The sequence below is a fragment of the Mustela erminea genome, chromosome 18, assembly GCF_009829155.1.
Source record: "Mustela erminea isolate mMusErm1 chromosome 18, mMusErm1.Pri, whole genome shotgun sequence".
Classification (NCBI taxonomy): domain Eukaryota; kingdom Metazoa; phylum Chordata; class Mammalia; order Carnivora; family Mustelidae; genus Mustela; species Mustela erminea.
The window spans coordinates 30,196,546-30,217,538 of NC_045631.1; the positions used below are offsets into that span (position 1 = coordinate 30,196,546).

The 20,993-nt window shown below is 49.4% G+C and overlaps 1 protein-coding gene and 1 long non-coding RNA gene across 8 annotated transcripts in view; both read right to left on the reverse strand.

Annotated features, from left to right (window-relative positions):
- The window catches only part of MSI2 (musashi RNA binding protein 2), a 388,920-nt gene that overhangs the window by 219,306 nt on the left and 148,621 nt on the right, over positions 1–20,993 (reverse strand). The window lies entirely within an intron of this gene.
- Positions 612–19,631, reverse strand: LOC116577187. Its single transcript, XR_004280438.1, has 3 exons — positions 19,619–19,631; positions 11,015–11,021; positions 612–1,618 (listed from the first exon to the last, which is right to left on the reverse strand). It is a non-coding gene; the product is annotated as an uncharacterized LOC116577187 (long non-coding RNA).

Genomic DNA, 20,993 nt, shown 5'->3' on the forward strand with positions numbered 1-20,993 from the left:
ACTAGAAAATCCCACAAACCACACTGAGTGTGAATCCTCATTCAGGCCTACAAACACCCCTAGCTTCCACTCTGTAAAATCCCATATACCACACAGGCTTGGGCAGAGCAACCAGAGCTTGCTGGAAAAGCCAGGACCTGCCCAGCATTGGCAGCGGGACAAGGGCTGTGCCTCAAATCGCATGTCAGCTAATTGACACTGACAACTAAGGGACACCTACTGTCTACTTCAACAAGCCTCGAGGGGCTTGGCTACTCGAATTTACAACCCCGTTCTCTCTCATGGATGAGCTAAAATTCTTAGGCCCCAGGGTCCCCGGCAGACTGGGCTCTTCCTGGTGGCAACTTGCCTCTGTTCTCCCCCACCCTCTGATTAAACCCTTCACTTCAACCCTCAAATGCTGTCGTTTTTAATTCCTTAGGGGTAGCGTTTTGTTTTCTTAACCGAACTGTAGCTTTCAAAATAGTCCTGACCTTCCTGTTCCCCAGCCCCCTGTCACCGAGCAACAGAAATTAAATTGATTCCCACTATCAGTGCCCTGCATCTCGGTGATTATGCCCAGTCACCAGAAAAGTCCGCTTTCTGATCCATCCCAGGAACAGGAACCCTGTTGCTAAATCCAACCCCACAGGCTCAGGAAGGAGGTGATGGAGGAAGAGGGGTAACCAAGTGGCACAGGTAACAATTTATGGCCCCCTAGTCACTGCGGTCTTATCTCTGTGGCCAGCGCCTTCTGAGAAATGGCGCCCGTTACTAAACCCCCCACAGAGGGCGGGACACAACCGTTTGGGACAGGTGGCCCAGCCGGGGAGCGGGGAGTGGAATCGACTGCTGTGCACAGCCCGCCCCTTCCCTTGGCCAGACCCCTCTCCCTCGGCATGGTACCACGCAGGCCTCCCGGCTCAAACTGCCTCTCCTGGCTAACAAGACGGGGAGGTAGAGGGTGCAGAGACAAGTGAAGGCCCACAGCCTCAGAGAGGCCCTCCTGTGACCACCCACTAAACAGCAGCACCACCCCCCCCCCGCCTTCTCCAAGAAGACTCTGTGCTTTCCCTGCAAAGGACCCATGGCAATTCACAGTTGTGCATTTGTTTAATGTCACTGTGCCCCACCAGATTGGCCCCATGAGGGCCACAAGACTGCCTTCTTCCCCACAGTATCAAGCACTTGATAAATATTTGTTGAATAAATAAGTAGGGAAAAAAACCCCACTTTGCTGCAGGCTACGAGAAACTGGATGCAAACTTATTTTTGGTGGGGTTTCTTTGGGAGCCGTTTGGTCCACACTGCCAGGCAGAGGACAGACTATAGGAACCTACGGGATTTTTCCCCCCTTTCCTCATACCTCTCATTATTTTTGCCCAGGTCTCATGCCAGAAAAATGTTTCCCTGCCTCGTACTGAAAAGAAGACAGAGCCAAGGACAAAGGTTTCAAAGTTTCATTGCAGTGAACACTGGAATTCTACCTGGTAAGCCCTGAAAACATTCTCTCCCTCCTCTCTGCGGTCCCTTGTTCACCTTCCCGTGCAGCCCTCACCCCCCTCCCGGATCCCAAGCACAAGTTCAATTCCCAGTTCATTCCACTGCCCTACCACGATCACCAGGAACGGCCGTCCCACTGCGGGCCCCTCCCGGAGCTGGAATTCCTGACTCGAGTCTGTTATTGGCGTGTAACAGGTTCAGCTCATCGAATCGTCTTTCTGATGTCCCAGGAGCAAAAGCCAAGAAAGCTTCATTTATTTATCTCTACCTCATTTTGCTCCGAAAGGGATTGGAGGAATCCTACCAAAATATCTACAGCACGATCAAAATAAATGAGGCACTGAGTGAAGAGGGGAAATAAAATAAATCTAAAAGTAAAATTCCTGCCCCAAAGTAGACATCATAATCGATCAAGGCATTCCCCAGACATGAGATGTGAAAGCCTCCTTTCCCGAGTCACATCCTCGATGGGAAGATGGGAAATATTTGCGGTGATATTCAACAGACACTTTAACCACCCTGCAAGTGTCTGGGCTCGGCCTTGGGGACTCGTCAACCATGCACACACTAGGCTCCAGGCTACAAGTGTCTCTCATGTCCTTGAGACCTGTGTCAAGCGCTCTCAGTTGGGGAGAGGAGAGTTGCTGGAGTCAACCCAGGAGAAGGGACAGAAAGGATAGGAGAAACGTTTCCTTCTAAAACCTGGGCATGTCAGCACTCATCTCTGCTTGCAAAATAAACCTTCTCTGACCTTGGACAGAACTCCATGCTCTCCTTGGCTCTTCCAATTCTAAAACTTTAACGATCTTATGATTCACGGTTGTCCTACTCCCAGGAATGGTTTTGTTGGAATACCTATGGCACTCGGTAAACTCTCACTTCCATGCAAGCCTGGGCTCAGCTCCCAATCCTGTGTGCTCTCATTCCCGTGCCTCCCGGGAACGGGGTGCCCAGACGCAGGGGCTCCTCTGTCCCAGTCGACTTAATCTCTCAACTTCCATTCCACACCTGCCAACTCCCGTTCAGCAGAGCAAAGCCCGTCCGTGCTGGCCCTCCCCCCGCACCCCCACACAGGGGGGCACCCAGTCTTCTTTCATCCATACATTTCGGAGAACCCAATACCCAAAACACAAGTGCAACAGTTTTTCCCAGAAAAATCTGTGACCGTACATTCCACCTCCTTCTATAATCTGTTCTGAGTCCTTGTCATAACAGGAGATATTTACTGAGTACATACATATTCTGTGCTAGGCCCTCTCGTGAATTTTCTCATTTACTCCTCACCACACCCTAGCAAGGCAGCAGACTACTATTCTTCCCATCTTACGTACAGATCACCACGCTGAGACTCAGTGAGGTCACGGTACCTGCTCAAGGCCACACCAGGATTCCGTACTTGGTTCCCCTCATTCCAAAGCTTTTTAAAAAAAAAAAAAAAAATTTAAAGGTTTTATTTATTTATTTTTCAGAGTGAGAGAGAGAGAGAGAGAGCGCATAAGCAGGGGGAGCAGCAGGCAGAGGGAGAAGCAGGTTCCTCCCTGAGCAGGGAACCTGATGTGCGACTCGATCCTAGGCCCCTGGGATCATGACCAGAGCCAAAGGCAAACACTTAACTGACTGAGCCACCCAGGCATCCCCATTCCAAAGCTCTTAACCACACTGCTCTGCAGAGTGGTACCTGCTTTTACAATCCATTAGGAATTTCCCCAATTTTGACTGCTTCATCACTCAGTTACAGTTTTCAGACATGCATTCATTTCAAGAGCTATGCTCCCATGTGCAACGCTGTGGTGCCGGAAAGCAGGTGTGGGTTTCATGGGCCTGCAGACCTGCATTCCAATCGTGAGTCAAGGTCCCCCAACTCCCCCGAGTTCCAGTTTTCCCTGTGTAGCGTGGAGCTGACAGTAGCCCAGGTCTCCGCAGGTCACAAGCTGGTTATCACAGGAGTGCAACAATTCCTGGACAGATAAACCTGTTTCTAAGAGGAATGAATGCACCCCCTGCGCTTCTGAAAATCCACATAAAACACGATCAATCACTCAGTCCCTTCTGAAGAGCAATGAATCCATCACCCATGCCACAGGGCATTCCAAAGGAGCTGTTGGGGGCAGGCGGGGTGGGGGGAGGCTGAGAGCACAGCCCTTAGGCCCTCCCTGGCTGGGGTGGCCTCTTTAACAGGTGGGAATGATTTTCTAATTAAGTGGTATGTTGCCTTCAAGTGCAACAATAGCTTAGGTGAAGAAGACAGTAAATGCGAGGTCCACAAAGAAAGAATCACACTAGGCCATCAAGGCCAGATCACCTTTGGTAACCCCAGGTCCCCACTATCCAGTCTCTACAGAACAGTCTGAGTGACATTTAAAAATACGGATCATGTCATCTGTCTGCTTAAAACCTCTCAAAGGCTTTCCATGGCTCTTCGAATGAAATTCACACTTCTTTATATGGTTCACGAGGCACTGTATCATCTCTCTGCCTCTTCTCCCACTCTCCAGTCTCCATCACACCTCAGCCCTGTCACAAGGCCTTTGCACTGCAAGTTCCTTCTACCAGGACCATCTTCCCTCAGATCTGCACACAACTGGCTCATTCTTTCATACAGGTCTCAGCTTCAAAGCCAGCTTCTGAGAGAATCCCTCCCTGACCCCTGCACCAAAAGTGACCCTGAACTCCCTCTCTCTTTCATGATCCAGTATTATTTTCTTCAGAGCAAAGGGCACTACCTGATAATCCTGTTGTCCGTCTGCATGTCCTCTGAAGCCCTCCCCTTCGACCTCCCACTGAAATGTACATTCCATGAAGCAAGAACCTTGTCCATCTTATAAGCGCCAGTGCTGAACACAGCACCTGGTATCCACCACTCTCAATAAAACTTTATTCGGAGAGGAGGGGATGACAGGCATGAACAACAGGACAGGCAAAGCACAGGAATACAGATGAGCAGGACATACGAAGAAGACATGCTGCTTTGTAGCTCATCAACTCCAAAGACAGACGCTGGGGAATCATCATGGGGAAGATTTCCAGGGAGAGTTTGCACTGGGGAAGACTATGAGGTAGGCCGGGCTGGGTGGTGGCTGTGTCCATGAAAAATTCCCACACAGAACTGGGAGACCTGCTATCAAAACCCAGTTTGCTCACAGTATTAGTTTCCGGGGGCTGCCAAAACAAAGCACTGCAACCAGGGGGCGGGAGGGGGTGCTTTACCCCTGAGAAATGTATTCTCTCCCAGCTCTGGAGGCCAAAGTCTAAGAACACAATGTCAGCGGTTGGCTCCTTCCAAGGCTCTGGGAGACTCTGTCCCACATTCCCTCTAAGCTGCTAGTGCTCAGCCATCCTTGGGGTTCCTTGGCTTAGAAACCCATCACCTGACCTTTCTTCAGCTTCCCGTGGTGTTCTCCCTGTGTGTGTATCCTCTCTATCTAAAACCCCTTCTTCTTATAAGGCCATCAGCCATTTCGTTAGGAACCCCTCTGACCCAGGAGGATCTCATATTAACTAGTTACATCTGCAAAGACCCCATTTCTAAATAAGGTTGTATTCTGAGGTTCCAGGAGGATGTGAATGTTGGAGGAGACACCGTTCAACTCAGCACAGCCAATGACTCGGTCTGTGACCTTGGAGAAGCCACCAAGGCATCTAAGCCTCCCTTTCCCCATCATTCCCTGACTGGTTTCAAATCCACCCTGAGGGAGGTGGGTGCCTTGGTCCCGGTGCCCGCCCGTTGGAAGGGTCCATCCACAGGAGTGCAGCTAAGAGGACAGCAGGTCGCTGTGGCTGGAAGCAGGGGCCACTGCAAGCTGGGGAGGAGACCGTCCAGCAAAAACAGGGCTTCAGGAAGGCGAACGCAAGACACTTTTGAGCAGGAAGGAAGGGGGCGACAAGAAGCAGAAGTGGTTCAGCCTTGCCTGCATGGGGACAGAAGGCAGGAGGAGACAAGGGGTGGATAGAGAGCCACTTAGCAGATAAACATCAGCCTCAAGAGTGAGTCAGGAAGAGCCGTCGGTAACGCCGCTGTTCTCCCAGGCAGGAATTCAGAACGGGAGACGAGATTGGAGCAGGGGAGGTTGGTCTGAGGGGGGCAGAGCACGAGCTGGAACTGCAACATTTGAATGGGGGTGTCTGACAGGAGGGGTGCAGGGGGTCAGGTGGGGACAGGGCTGGGCTGCAGCTGCAGGTAGAAACTGGGGAGGGAGAGGGATGGCGGCTGAGACCATGGGCACGAAGAGGTTGAGGGAGAAGCAGTGTGGGAGACAGGGCCGAGGGCAAGGAGGCCCAGCGGGCGTCTCATCCAGAGGACGGACGGCCTGATTCCAGACAGAAGCAGACAGAGGGCTCGCAACCTCTGGATGGGACTGTCTCCACCCGAACACGACTCTAACGCTAGGAACAACTGGGAAACCACGGACGGCAACCGGAGAAGGGCTATTTCCCAGGAATAGCAAGGGGAAGAGGGCAGGGAGGGGGGAGAGGGCCCGAGCCGGCCGCCACCCTGGGCCCCACATACCCTCTCTGTCCCCAGTGAAACTAAGATCCCTCTGGATGCTGGAATTCCATGACTGTCATCCACCAGAGTCACATTAAGTGCTTGGTAATTCAATAATTCAATTAAGAAAGCTCAATTTTTTAAAAAAAAACCTTACTATTTAATGGAAGGGTTATGAAGTGTGACACAACTCAGGGTGATTAATAGTTACAATTAAAGGCTGAACGTGTTGAGGGGAGAAAGGCACGGCTTTGCGGAAACACAGTTGTGCTCCATGGGACACACCAAGTCACTCACATCGACTGGGCGAAGCCTTCTCTCCACATTCCGCATCCCAGCCCAGGGCCCGGCAGAGTCTGTGCTCCAGTGGAGAGCCCTGTGGTGCCCTGGGTCACTGCTGGGCGTAGGGTGCCAAGTGGGGTTCCTCCCAGTCTCCCCAGCAAATCCAAGCCTGTTTGCACAGAGCTGGAATGAGGCCGAGCCGACGCAGACCTGCATTCCCATCATCCTTCCACGGCAATCAAGTCTTCCAGAAGGGAGTCAAGGTCAGAGAAGAAATGGGATTGGTCAGCCAAAACGAGGGATGGCTTAGCCCTGAGAAACTGCTCCAGAAATCTCAAGGGGTTCTTTCGGCCACTCTGCCTTCTCATGTTAGGGAGAGCCTGACTCCTGGACCACAGGTGCTCTGGGCCTCCAGAAACCCAGCAGCAGGTGCACAAAAGGACAGGCCACACCGATCATGCTACAACACACCTAGTCTCAAGGCCCTCAGACCTGGCCTCCTGCTCCGGTGGCTGCCTCTACCTGTCCATTCAAAGGCAGATGTGACACCCACAATGCAGTACTCAGGGGATGAGGCCAACTGTGACCCACTTCCCTAAGGAGCCCACCCTGGCCAGGCTGCCAGCTCAGCTCAGTAGTGGGTGCCAGGCCACACCCTCCACAGTGGCCATTTCCAACCACAGCGCTCTGATTTCTGTGCTTGGGAGGGGCCTGGCTCGGAGCATCAAGAGGAAGAAAGGGCTGATCCCTCATGGGCACACTGCCCCCCCCCACCCTGGCTGTGAGTCTGTGCCAGTTTTACGAAGGCTGGCCCTTGGAGGGAGTCATTCTTCAAGGCAGGAGGGTCACAATGAAGAAATGGGTTGGAGATACTTGAACAAGGAAGCCACGATGAGATGCTTATGTTGGCCTTAATACGAACATGTCTTCCCCTTTGGAACTGATCTGAGACTGATTTCCCCTTCTGACGGTCTGTTCTTTGGTGCACCCAACTGAGAGGCCCTATCTGAACCACATGCTGGTAAGAAACTGAAACTCTGTAGCTGCAAGATGCCCACGGTCAAAGTCAAGGAAGAGGTCCACTGGGGAGAGGGGTAGATAAGAAGAGGAAGTCACCTGGTGTTTTGAATCTTGTGGATTTCAATCTTTTGCCCTTCCCTTAACAAAGGCTGGTTACATGTATGGTATCATGGAGAGCAACTGTATTGGGTGAGGAGGCAAAGCCTTCAAACTCCAGCTGAACCGAAGTTAGCTGGAACTTTGCATAAAGGCATGGCCTTTCCATAAAGGCATCAGCAGTGCTAAAATACTCCCATGAGAGTTTGATGAGAAATCAACATTTCCTGAACATCTACTCTGTACCAAGAGCTGTGACAGGGATTTGATATAAATTCTCCCTTCTGAGCCTGACCACTGCCAGTATCCTCACTTTTCAAAGTGGGGAGGCACCGGAGATCGAAGGAGTCCGGTCACTCGGCCCCACATGCCACAAGTAGTGGGTCCCAACCCCAGTCTGTCGACTTCGGTGTGAGTTCTAACAGGGCTGAGGAAGAGAATAAAGCAACCCAGGCCCAGCATGGCCGAAAGGGAGGTGCCTGGGTGGACCTTCCGGCCCCCCACCCCACCCTCGTGGTGGCGGCACTTCCTGCAGGCCTTCCCCTTACCGTCCTCCAGTTAGCCAGGGACAGGGTCGGCTACCATTCCCTGTGGAGTTGCTTTCAGTCACTGGGAGCCTTTTTTCTCTAATAGTAGAATAACACACATAGTTTTCCGTTAAAGGCTTTATAGAAAAAGGCACAGCAAATGGAGTTTCCTCTTGTTCGTGGTTCTTGAAGGAGCGTTCTCCATGCTCTTGAAATTGTAGCCACAGCCAAATTCAGGAAGGCGAGGCAGGCAGGATAGTCAAGCCAGCACTTAAACTGCTAATGCCCCTTCACCTTGGTGACCAGAGAACCAGGGCCGCCTCCGGCTCTCCACACTGACCCCCTCCGTCCAGCCACCACCACGGCCCTGCCCTACTACTTCCTCCATTTGCCCCTTGGGTAAGAGCATGGGCCACAGTCTCGACCCTCAGGAGGTGGTGAGTGGGTGCTCAGTGCCCTTTAGCCCTGAGGGGCAGGCAGACAGATGAATTCTGTGGAGGGCAGCCCCAGAGTCTCCCAAATGGCCAGATTTTGGGGCGGGGGGTGGGCGGGCAGTAGGGGATAAAAGCTGGAATGAGAAAAATTAATCCAAAGGAAAGAACAGAATCACCTTGAGGGGTGTATGTGTTCAGTGAAGACTTCTGAGGGAATGAATGGACGGACGGTTGTCCTGTCCTGGATCACGAACACACTGTCAACCCCAGTGTGCCAGACAGGTGGGGTACGAAGAGGAAAACACCACGCCTGCCCTTGAGACGCATGCCCACAGGGACCCCATCAACACAGTCATTACTAAGACTGCGGAGAACCACACGAGAAGAGAAAGACAGTGAGCTTGGATTTGGCTGGGGAAAAAAAAATATTTAAAAGCAATACTAATTAATTATAATCACTGATGTGAACTGTTTGCCATTCATGCCTAATTACTGTGCAGCAAAATGATGGTGTTTACCATTAAAAGCACATCACGTTAACTCTGGGGCGAGTTTTTTTTGGTGGCAACGGAATTTCCAACAAATGGGCCAATGCATAGATACTTTTATTCATGGGTGTCTGCTAACCACCTCCAGACACTGGAGAGAGTACCGTTCTTATAAATAATCATGCAGGTATGATTTAAATTTACATCGTCCTGAGCATGAGTCTGCGTGTGAGGTCGGCCACAGAGGATGTACATGTGGGACTTCCAATCCAACAATAAGGTAGGAGTTCTACTACATGTATCACCATTTTATAGAGAAATTCACTTGCCCGACGTCACACAGCTGGGAAGTGATGGGGTCAGGAACTGGCAGCCAGGTCTGCCGGCCTCCAGTATCCACATTCATCACCAATACGACAATCGCAGAGCAAATGTGCAGAAAACAAGTCCCGAAGAGTGCCCGCCAAAATGCTCAGAGTGGCTGGCTCTCAGGGATGGGACTATCAATTCTTCCTTTTGTTTTGCTTTATCTGCATAACTGAAAAAAAGAAAAAACCCATAAGGAATTACTGGTGCGGGGGTGGGGGGTGTTACTGTTTGGTGGGTTGGCTTATGAAGGACAATAGCCCCACTGGCTACGATTTTCCCTATCCAGAAGCCGAATCAGAGGTGGGGATGTGGGAGTCCAGGCACACAAGCCACGCAAAACCCTTGCGGGTCAGCTAGACCAACCTCCCATGCACTGCAGATGCCCTTGCTATCTCGCCCTAACAGATGGTCCTCACTTCATCACAGCCTCCCCGGATGCTGGGCGAGGGGATGCTCCAGAAAACATCCAGCCGGGAAGGACAGTGGCAGCAGGAGCGACTTCCGATCAGCACAAAGAACGCCCTGCGAGAATGCCTTTCCCAGAGTCTGACAACACACTATCAGCTTCTCTTCCTCTTCTTAGGAGGACACAACCACTAAAGTTAATCTCTTAGACACAGGAGAGCAAAAAGCTTCCAAAATTGGAGCCAGCCTCTTTCCCGGGTGATCTGAGAGCAATGCTGTGTTATCTAGTGACAGTGGAATAAGGCTGAAATACAGGACTAACAGCAACCAGCCCAGGTGCCAACTAGAAGATCCCACCCAACCACATCCAGAGGTCTGCCCGGGTTAGACTGAGAAAGCTTCTCAGATTCGGGAAAGGCCACTCCCCATCTTAGGAAGAGCCAGATATGCAAAGAAAGATCTGATCATGGGCAAGAGCTCTAAGGCATTGTGTTGAGGTTAGGAATTTCCTCTTCTGGACCCCCAGGCTCCAAGGCTGGCTCTGTGTCCCACCCACGGAATGCACCATAACTGACTTGCAAATACATACTGAACGGGAAATGCGGTCTTCCCCAGGAGAGTGGAGGACTCTCAAAATCAACCGAGTAGGAATCACTGAAGTCACCGGGCATGTTTGCCTTGGGAAACAGGTGCTGCGGCCGCTGCGGGGGAGGGGGGGGGGGTACGAGGACAAAGGGACCTCGTAATTGTGCTGACACAACTAAGCTTTGTGATAAAGCAGACAAGACAGAACATTCAAAATTAGGAGGCCTTGGTTTGAGACCCTGCTGTTTGCACTCAGTTAATTTTTGTGTGCTCCTAGAAGAGTGAGTAAGTGCCCTTATGCTAAATATGGAAGCAGGTAACCAATGATTCCAACCCCAGCTGCCTATCAGGGCTTTTAAAAACAGATGTCCAGCCTTCAACCTAGTCCTATCATCGAACCCCCCCAGAGAAGGGTCCATGAATTCCTATTTTTTTAAAAGTTCTTTAAGTAACTCTGATACACAGTTATATTTGAGAACCACTAACATACACAAAGAGCAAGCCAATTTTATATATATATATATATATATATATATATATATATATATATACTCTTACATATATAAAAATATAACTATATTTTTAACTCTATCTGTATATATTAAAACACCGTTCAAAGTACATTACGTGCACAGTTTTTCTAATGCAGAGCTCAAAAAGCCAAAATGAGGAACTCTGTGCTCATGAAGTAGGGAAGCAGCTTTTTACTCCTGGAAAGTTCTTCCTTGAAACACTTAAGAACCAGTCTAAAGATGGAAGTTGATGCCTTGGGAGGTTGTGAGAGATATCTTAATAAATTTGCCAGGAAAACTGCAGAAGAGATTCCCATATGGACTGAACGGAAAGGCTGGACCAAATCACTTTTGGATGCAATGCATTAATAATTAATGATCCCATAACATTTATTTACCCCCACTTTGTGTAGGGTACTTTACTTACATTGCTTCGCTTATTTCTTAGAACCACACAATGAGGAAGGTGGTTATATCCCTTTTACCCACCAGCAGGAAAGAGGCTGGGTCCCCAACATACCCTCCCCCCCACCCCTGCCAGGCTGGTTTCCTCACATCCAGGAAGGTCCTCATATCATCTCCTTGCCTTGTTCATGCCAGTCCCACTGAAGACAAGAAAACCAGAGCATCTCTCCATCAGAACCTGCAAAGCAATCACAGTACCTTTCCTGGATCCCCACCCCTGAGAGTTGAGCTGTGGAAACACAGACTTTAGAATTCAGGAGCCCTGGGCCCTGGGGACACCTGGTGCTGCTTGCTCTCCCATTGGATGGAAAGAGTCAGCTTCTTCTTAATCCTTTCCTCAAACACTTCTCCACCAGGCCATGCTTAACTAAACCTTCATGCCAGGATGGAAGAACACAGACCTATACTGACACACGGGTTCTGTGGACTGAGTCTTTCTCTGCAGGTTTTTATCAAATGCAGATATAAAAGGTAACGAGATGGGAAATACGGCTTATGTCCTCACCCGCTTAGAGCCCTTCTGAGGCTGTCCCAGACCGACCCCGCTCTGTCTGCAGCTCCCATGAGGGCGGGGACTCTGTCACCTCCACTCCTGGTATGTCAAAAGCATCTGACAACTATTTATTGAACAAAAGAAACAAATTAAAAATAGGCAATCGATCAACATAATGTCTACAATGGTGGTACGGGGTGGGGGAAAAGACTGGACTTTCAGAGACCGGCCAACATTAAAACTTTGTGATTAGAGGAAAGTCACAAAATACACACTGGGTGTCTACTGAGTGCAAGGCACTGCACCCAGGCCATGGGAGACAGACACACACACACACACACACACACACACACACACACACCAGCAGCAGCAGCAGCAGCAGCAGTCTGTAGTCCCCACTGAGCTGGAAGGAAAAGATAAACAGGTAACAAGCTGAATCTTTATCTTAAAGACCAATGCAGCATTTAAATAACAATGGGAATGCTTTCACCAGGCAGGATGTAATTGTCAAATGTATTATATGGAGGAAGAAAGTCCCCATTTGTCTTCAGTTATATCCCTTCTAGGACAAAACAGGTATGGAGCTAGGAACAATGATCAAAAATCCACTGAAAAAAATCACAACTGAACATACCCCATTGGAAACATTTTATCTGCCACCATTTTTGCTTCAAGACGGCAACCTGAAACACCCCTCTTCTCTGGGCCTGTCCTGAACCCCTCTCCGTGTATCGCCCTTGGTGGAAATAATGCAAGACTCCACCGACCATCTGGGAACAGACAGGCAGTGCAAAGTATTTAAAAGTCATAGTAAGGGGTGCCTGGGTGGCTCAGTTGGTTAAGCGTCTGCCGTTGGCTCAGGTCCTGGGATCAAGCCCCGCACTGGGCTCTCTGCCTGGTGAGAAGTCTGCTTCTCCCCTTCCCACTCCCCCTGGTGGTGTTTCCTCTTTCCCTTTCTCTCTCTGTCAAATAAATAATAAATAAAATCTTAAAGAAATAATAAATAAAAGTCAAGGTAAAACGGACGCCAATGTGATCTATTTTTTTTAACGTTTCAAATAAGACATTTCAGAGGTATATAAATTCGGGGCACAAAATTGGGAGCACCGAAGATCAGGATCAGGCTTATACCATCCTCCACTGGTAGAGATGTCAATTAGGACAACCTCCCTGGTTGGGGGGGGGGCGGTGCAGAGGGGTGGCAGTTTGGCAACAAATAGCAAATCGTAAAACATACTGTATTTCCTTCCTGTAAATTCCTAAAAGTGAAATGGCTGGGACAAAAGTCTAGTGCAAGCAGGACAGAAATGCTTTCACAACGGCAGTCTGGGCAGCACTGGTTATAAGACCCAATAAAGACAATGATACAAAAACAACCTATATGTTCCTACTAAGGGTTTGAGTAAATCAATCACAGCACATCAATATCACAGAACCGGTGCAGGCATCAGATAAGATCACACAGAGTATAGTGACACAGAAAGATGGTTCTGACACATCGTGGACAGGAAAAGCAGGTCCGGCAAACACCACATTATACCCTATTCGTATACAAGTGCACACAACCACAGGCTGACGTTTGTGCAGACAGAACTCTGTAAAGTTGCACCAAAATGTTACTGTGGGTTATCTCAGGGCAATGAAACATGAAAGAAGCTTTCAGTTCTTTGTTCACTCCTGTATTTCATTTCTCCTCATATGCCTTTTGTTTTTAAATAAAATCATAACAGTGTTAAAAATAAATTTCCTTCATTTACAGATCACCCAATTTGGTGCAGACTGTTGCACTTGCCTCACTAATGACCCCAACAACTGACTCTCAACTCTTCTTGTGGAATATTCCAGAACACCTCCCTGTCATCCAACTATAACCCCAGCTCCTCGCTCTTCAGCATGAGGAACGGGATTGGATGTGAGGGTCAGGCAACAGCGCCGCCCTGGAAAGAAATGCTTATAGGAGCCCTGGGAAGAAATGCTTACAGGAGCCAGCAGGGATTTTCAAGCTTCCTGAATCTTGCCCCACCTCCTGCAGGGCCGGTTTCTGCTGAATGACTAACCCTGCCCCAGGAAGGTAATGGGCCGAGCTAAAGATCAGAAGTTGGGCCTCATTAAATTGCAAAGATCAGGTGTGTCAGTTCCCAGGCACAGCCTCAGACAAATCCCAGAGTCTCCGTAAGGCGGTGGTGGGGAAAGGGAGGGACACAGCCCCACCCTCTTGGTTCTTAGACCCCTCACCTCTAAGCACAGGACTCTGCTGCTGCGGTTGGAATCATCGGGCACTGGTAGCAGAGGCAGCCAGAGGGGTGAGGCAGGACCAGCCGTGTCTCCCACTATCCCCCATGAGAAACACTTCCATCCACATGGCAGGGTAGCCCTTGGAAAATAACATGGAAGCCTCCACCTCTAGAGCATACCAGAAGACCCAGAATCTGCAGGCAGTGAGCCTCCCCCAAGTGATGTGTTACCAGATCCCAGGCCTCACACCATATGGACTCCAGGAAGCCAGGAGGCAGCTGTGCCTTCCCACTTCTGGAGTCATGGACAATTTTCAAGGGATGCTCAGAAGCAGAATGGGGATGGAAAGAAGAAACTACAAGTCAGAGCCTCAAGGCACACAGAGCTATCTATCACGCCAAGAGGAGCTAAGAGTCTGGCTCAAGAGCACAGAGCCACAGGGCAGAACTTCCAAATATATGGCTGACTTTGACCTTCCTCTCACAAGGCTACTGGCAGCATTGGAGGGGCAGCATTTTTCTCCTCCTGAGCCATTTATTCTTCATTCTTTGGTCTGAAGAGTTTAACAGAAGACAGCTACCACACATGGCTTTCTTTCCATGCAAAAACGAGCTCTGAGAACATTCCGGAGAGTTCAGGGTTCACGCTGCCCCGAAGGATCTGCGAGAAGAACTGGCCCTCGACACAACCAGCTGGAGCATCACAATGATTGCCCCTGCAGGAGATGTATATAATAAAAATTGAATGCTGCAGCATGAACTTCATACATACTTGTCCTCTTGGTTTATTCATCAGAAATAATTATCTGTGCTTGCTTTCACAGGAGCACATATTTTATAGGGTACATTAAAATTTAATGGATTTTTAATAATATTGTAACTACCGCAAGAGAAAAACTGGAAAAAGCCACACCACATGTCTTTGCTGCTAGTGGTTTGGCTCTAGCGATGTAGAGGAAGAATGAACGTGGTGTGAGGGGGCGGGCAGGGGACAATGAGCTCTGATAAAAGCACAAGGGGATGGACACCACTCGGTGTCCGGTGTGAAAAATCGTACAGCTGACACCTGGCACAGGAGTCCTATGCTAAGGGAGGGAGGTCGAAGAAGAGAAAAGGGCAAGTTAACAAAGCAACCTCTGTGGTCGATTCTGCTTGACTTGACCTGATGTCAGGCAACCTGGGATCTAGTTCAGTCACAGAAGGAAGCTAGTAATGGTCATGCATAAACCAGACACCTTAATCATGGAAAGTCACGGGTAGGTCCCAGGCAATGGGACACATCTCTAGGGCCAGAACAGATTCAAAATATCACTGAGTACAACTTTAGCGAAGGGACAGCCATGGCCCAGTGAAGGTAAATGCTGCTTAAGGTCACAAAACGACTGGCAGGTAGGTCTTTAAATCTCTATATTGGGTTTTTTCTATTCCGTTGCATAGCCCAGGTTAAAACCATATGCTTAAAATCCAAGGCTGAGGACAAAGACAATGGCTTCAAGTCTTCAGTCATCTTTTGGATTTTGAGGTTCACACTGTTAGCCATTTCTGAGAGCCATTATTTTCCATGAGTCACCCAATGGGTTTTATTTTCATATATATCACAAAAGATCATTCTACTTTAATTTTTCAGGGTAAGTTTCCTCTCTCCCTTGAGGACCCAGACCCACGCATTTGAAGAACTCTACAGAGCCATGTCCTGTCCAGAGGTGCCTCGTAGAAAGCTCCTATGCTATGCCCAGTGCAGCTGTCCAGGGCCTCCTCGTGTGTCACCAGCACAGACACCAATATCTATTTCTGGCCAAGGAAAGAAACACGTGGTATCCTGCCACCAATGATCCATCCACAGCCGGGCTGACTCACCCATTGTAAGCCCAACGCCAGAAATAACACCTTGCCAAAATTACGGTTCCTAATCTTTAACGAAGTAATATCCAGATTGAAATGAAAAAAGGCTGAAATGTCAAATGATGATGGTGATTTATCTTGTACCGGCTCTCGGATGGGCAGATTTTTCCATGACATCAATCCAGGCAGCAAGCAGGTTTAATGATGACAATGACCCCAGGAGAGAGAGCATGGGGCTGGAGTCGGCTGGCGCTGAACTAGAAGCTTCCTTTGTCCCTTGGCCTCTTTGTGCCCACACGGCTCATTTTCCTCACTAGTGACAATGGATGGAAGAATGCCCACCTGGCAGGTTGGTGTAGGAATTATGTATCTATATATTAATAAAAGCAGCAGTGGAGTGACTAGTACACAGCCGAGACCCAATTAATGATAGCTGTTGGGGCAGCTGGGGGGTTCAGTTGGTTAAGCATCTGCCTTCGGCTCAGGTCACGATCCCAGGGTCCTGGGATGGAGCCCCAAGTCGGGCTCCCTGCTCAGCGGGGAGTCTGCTTTTCCATCTGTCCCTCCCCCTGCTCTTGCTCTCTCTTACTCTCACGTTCAAACAGAAAAATAAAACAAACAAACAAAAAAAACCCTAGTATTTGCTATCCCTAAATATAACTGATAGTTGGTAGTTCTGTCCAGCTTTCAAATAAAGAGTTCTTATAGTAAATATGTCTACTATTAAACAGTGTTAAATATTAAACCTCTGTGTAAAGGGAAGCCCAAAATATGGAACCTTGTGGCAGTAATTGCCCAATAAGCCTCCCAACGCCATCCCCCCAACTTGTGGTTTTTATTTATTTTGTCAAGGGCTTGTTTTCATAGAAACACATTGTGCCCTCTTAAAGGAAGTAGGAGGAGGGACAAAAGAAGGAATGCCGGAGGAGAGAAAGAGAGAGGAAAGCCAACAGGAGTCTAGAAGGTTCTACATGTCCAGGCCTCGTCCCCCACTGCCGCCACTCCTTCCCATCTACTCACTGTCCTGTACAGGCCCTGGGCCTCCCACATGACCCACGTCCAATTCCCGCCTGGACACGTGAGCGGAGATCCCACAACAGAGTGCTCGCATGCCCTCTCCACGTCCACCAGGGTGAGAAGGTCCACCTTGGGGGCCCTTACATGAGGCCACGAAAAGCGTTGATGTAACTGCAACACATTAACCTGGAGAGGAAGCCAGGCTTTAAGCTGCAGCCCCACCGACATCATAAAAGGTAAAGAGGCCTCAGTAATGGAACCACCATCACAGCCGCCGATATAAATTATACCTCAGAATAGGGGCGAAGGGGGTGGGACGGAAAAAATGGAACAAGTTCAAACTTCTTTTATTGTAATAGTCTCCAGTTGAGCATAATCACCAAAGCTATAGCGCGATCCGATTGCCAAAACTAGACAAACATCTGTGAGGTGGATTCATCTCAGGGGGGGGCCGACAGCCTGTTATCATTAAAGCCACGCCGCGCGCTCTGAGACTGAACTGCGGGCCGCCTTGTTACTGCGTTTGCGGCGGCAATTGTACCAGATGTTGGCAACTATCTTCAGATAGATGACAGGCACCTGCAGGGGAGGAAATTTAGCTCCTCGTTGGCCTCTCTGATTTGGGGGCAGGGAGGGAAGGGCAAGAAGAGGGGGCCCCTTCCAGAGACCCCCGTGGTGAGGCACTAACCCAAAGTGACCAGGAGGGAAGGTGAAACTCGCCAGATGGGGGCCCCGCCCACCCGCTCCCACTCAGCTCCTGGCGCCAAAGATCCAGGAAGGGTCCGAGAGAGGGGCTGGAGGGAAGATGGAGAAACTGAGGAAGCCTCTCGTCCAGGCAGGAGAGACCGAGCTCCGCACATTCAACTCCCCTCAGCAGGTTGCTCTTGGTAACGGTCTCCGAGACTCTTCACGAGATCCTAAATTTGCAACATGGCTATGGACATTAATCATCATTAAAAGGCAAACAGGCAATTTTCAAACCATGTCATGCTGACTCAGATGGAGACAAAGGCTCGGGGAGGGGGGTGGAGAGTGGGGACGAGAGAGATAAATACCACCCATGCCACCATGGACAAATAAAAATCATGCGAGCCCATAATTCATTTTCCAGAGTGCCCTGAGCATCCGCCGCTAGTTCTCCGGCAGGAATGATTCACGGCAAAGGCAGCAGGGCCGACCCGGGCCTACCTTGCTGAGGGATCCTCCAGCAGAAAGACATGGATAAAATGCAACCGCAGACATCCCAGCCCCTGGAAATGCAACCTGACCCCTTGTCGGCTGAGGGTGGCCAAGAGAACCACCCAGAAACTCTACAGATGGGCTCAGTCCCGGGGGGCTGGTGTGCTGCTGACGAGGTAGAGTCAAATCGTGCCTGCCTTTGTCAGAACATTCTAATGAGGCCTCTTTGCTGGCCTTGGGAACCAGTGCTGAACACACGCTGATTCTCCTTCCTCTTGGATAATCAAAGTCGAACCAGACACCTTGTACTTGACTCATTCTTGCTGTGGTTGCTGAACCTGACACTTGCCCTCCGAGAGAGGCAGCAGCTGGGCCTCGGTGGTACCGGCAGGCCAGTCAAGCCCCAGGATGCCCCTGGGAGATGGGGCCCCAGGTCCCCATGTTACCCCGGAACTTCAGATTCCGCCTCTGTTAGAGGGTCTCCAACCCCCTTGACATGTCTACACAGCTTGGAGGGTCTAGTCACTGCCAAAGAAATTGAACAACTTGGTCCAGCTAGTTGAAACCGTAACAGGCATGTTAAATCTGCGTTCTCTGCCTCTACTAGTAGCCCAGTTTGGGCTTACTCTAATACTTAGCCACAAAACAAAACGAAACATGTCTCTTCAGCCTGTAATTAAGGTTGTTTTCATGTCCTGAGCCAATAAGAACTTCTTCGCTGTTAAAAAAAAAAAAAAACAACCACCCATACTTCAAAGTTCCTAGGACAGAAATGACAAATTTTCAGAGAAACACTTACTAGAGAATACAGAAATCAAGGCATCAATTTAATTTCACACTCTACCTGCCTTGGACTAATTTGCGTAAATTACATTTCATACCAAGAACCTCAGCCCACGTGACCACAATGGAGAAATAAGCAGCTTGCATCAAATTGAGTTTTTCAGGTATAAGTATATAGCTCTTTTTAGTGTGTGAATGTTTAGCTGAAATTTCAAAGCAGGTTTTATATAAAAATTTCCAAGTGTTAATTTCCACATTTTCATCGACACGTCAATGTCACTGGGTTTTTACAGAGCTAAGGAGTGCAAATTAATCCGTGTGGATCTGGGTTTTTTTTTTCTTCTCTTAGAAAAATGATTATAACCAAACTCTCAGCTCATGGGCATGAGTTAGCAGAGTAAAGGATCCGCTCCATGAAGCTGCACCCATGTTTCCATTTTGACCTTCCACATTCAGGAATGTGGTTGGACAAGTGGTGCGAGAGGAGCAGGACTTCGCACACGTGTTCTCAGATGGGCTCCTCTAGCCTGTGGCTGTCACAGTCACAGGGAGCACGGAGCAGCAGCACCCGCCACCCAAGGAAAAGCAAGCCCTCAGGATCACTCCTGGCCTGTCCACCATAATGCTCCTTGCATGTCTACCCTCTCTGACTGGCCACATATCTGCAGCTCCTTACTTTGAAGAACTTTCCTTAAAATGGACAGGAGGGTCGGCATGAAACCATACAATGGACCTTTCTGATGCACGTCTATACTGAAAGGGCCATTTTTCAAAAGGAGTATCCGCACACCCCCAAATGAGTTTATGATGAACTCTAAAAATACCCACAGTCCTATGAAATCCTTACTTTCTGTGAGACTCAAGTTAGAGACTGGGAATGTCCATAGCAGATACAGGAACCTATGCCCACAGACCAAACCCGGCCCACTGCCTGTTTTTTTAAATAAAGTTTTATTGGAACACAGCCAACACTCACTCATTTACATGTGTCTGTGGCTGCTTTTGTGTTACAGTAGCAGAAGTGAGTAGCTGGGATGGAGGCCATATGGCCCACAGATTCTAAAATATTTACTATCTGGCCCTTTACAGTTTGTCAACCCCTCTTCTACACAAGCATGCTACTGGGAAGAGAATACGAGTAAGAAAGTGTGACTCTGATTTCTTGAGACTGGAAGGGGCTCAACACATATAAAAATGCTATTTCTTTTTGTGGCCTTAACAAAAACAAAGGTATCCACAATGAACACACTTCGTTTGGAATACTTTATACAAACTTTCCCTCCAGAGGTTACAAGCTATGGGTTTTGCAGAGAACCACTAACTCCAACCATCATTTTGTCCTAGGTGCGTTGGAAGGGTCATCTTTGTCAATTTCCTCGGGCTGCCAAGTCCATTCGCCAGCAGGGCCCAGGTTAAAATGCATCTGGGAAGCAATAATGAGGTTGAACGTAACTGAGGCAGCCTGACTAATGCGCTCTGAAGTTCTCCGGCACTGAACCAACAGCGTTCACTGCCCCACCCACAGGTCAAACAAACTCTCCTGGCTCACAGTTGCTGCTGGGGTCGAGGGATAAGATATCAGAGAGGAACTGCGTACTTGGCAAGAAGAGGAAAGACTTTGAAATCCCAGGGCCTGTCCTCAGCAGTTAATATATTTGGGCAAGGAGAATGCAGGCATCTGATTTGAACTTGGCCTCTCCCTCCGCTGTCCAGCTGATGACAAGAGCAAACTCGCTATTTCAAGGTCTCCGGACGTGAGCCTACTCCACTTGTTTCTTTCCAAAGTGGGCACAGTTATGGCTGCTCTATCCAGGGGCAAGACACACGGTGGGCTCCTCCCTGGTCTCTATGCCAACTGAGAGAACCCAGAACGTCTGCCAAGCACCCTTTCCACGTCAACACTCGGGTTGGTGCTGAGGCTGTGTTAAGACATAACCAACCCTTAAAGGCTGTTGTGGGCAACAGGCAAGATGTAAAAGCATGGGGGGCACAGAGGGGGAGCTCACAGCAGCCACCACCATCCCCACCCATCGTGATGGGTTGCGGGCTCCTGACCTCCCCTCCCTACACTGCTGTTCTCTTTACCTGCATCTCTACTCCTTGGGACCCTGCCTCGCTGACCTCTATGAACCCTAGGTTTAACACCTGCTAAGTGTAACACCTAGCAGGCCCTCGAGATTTGGGTTACTGAATGTCTGGATGGCTGGACAAGCACCAGCACCCAAGGAGGGCAAGCAAGGACCGTCCATCTCAGGACTTTTCAATCGGGACTGATGGAGACCGCTTCCCCGATC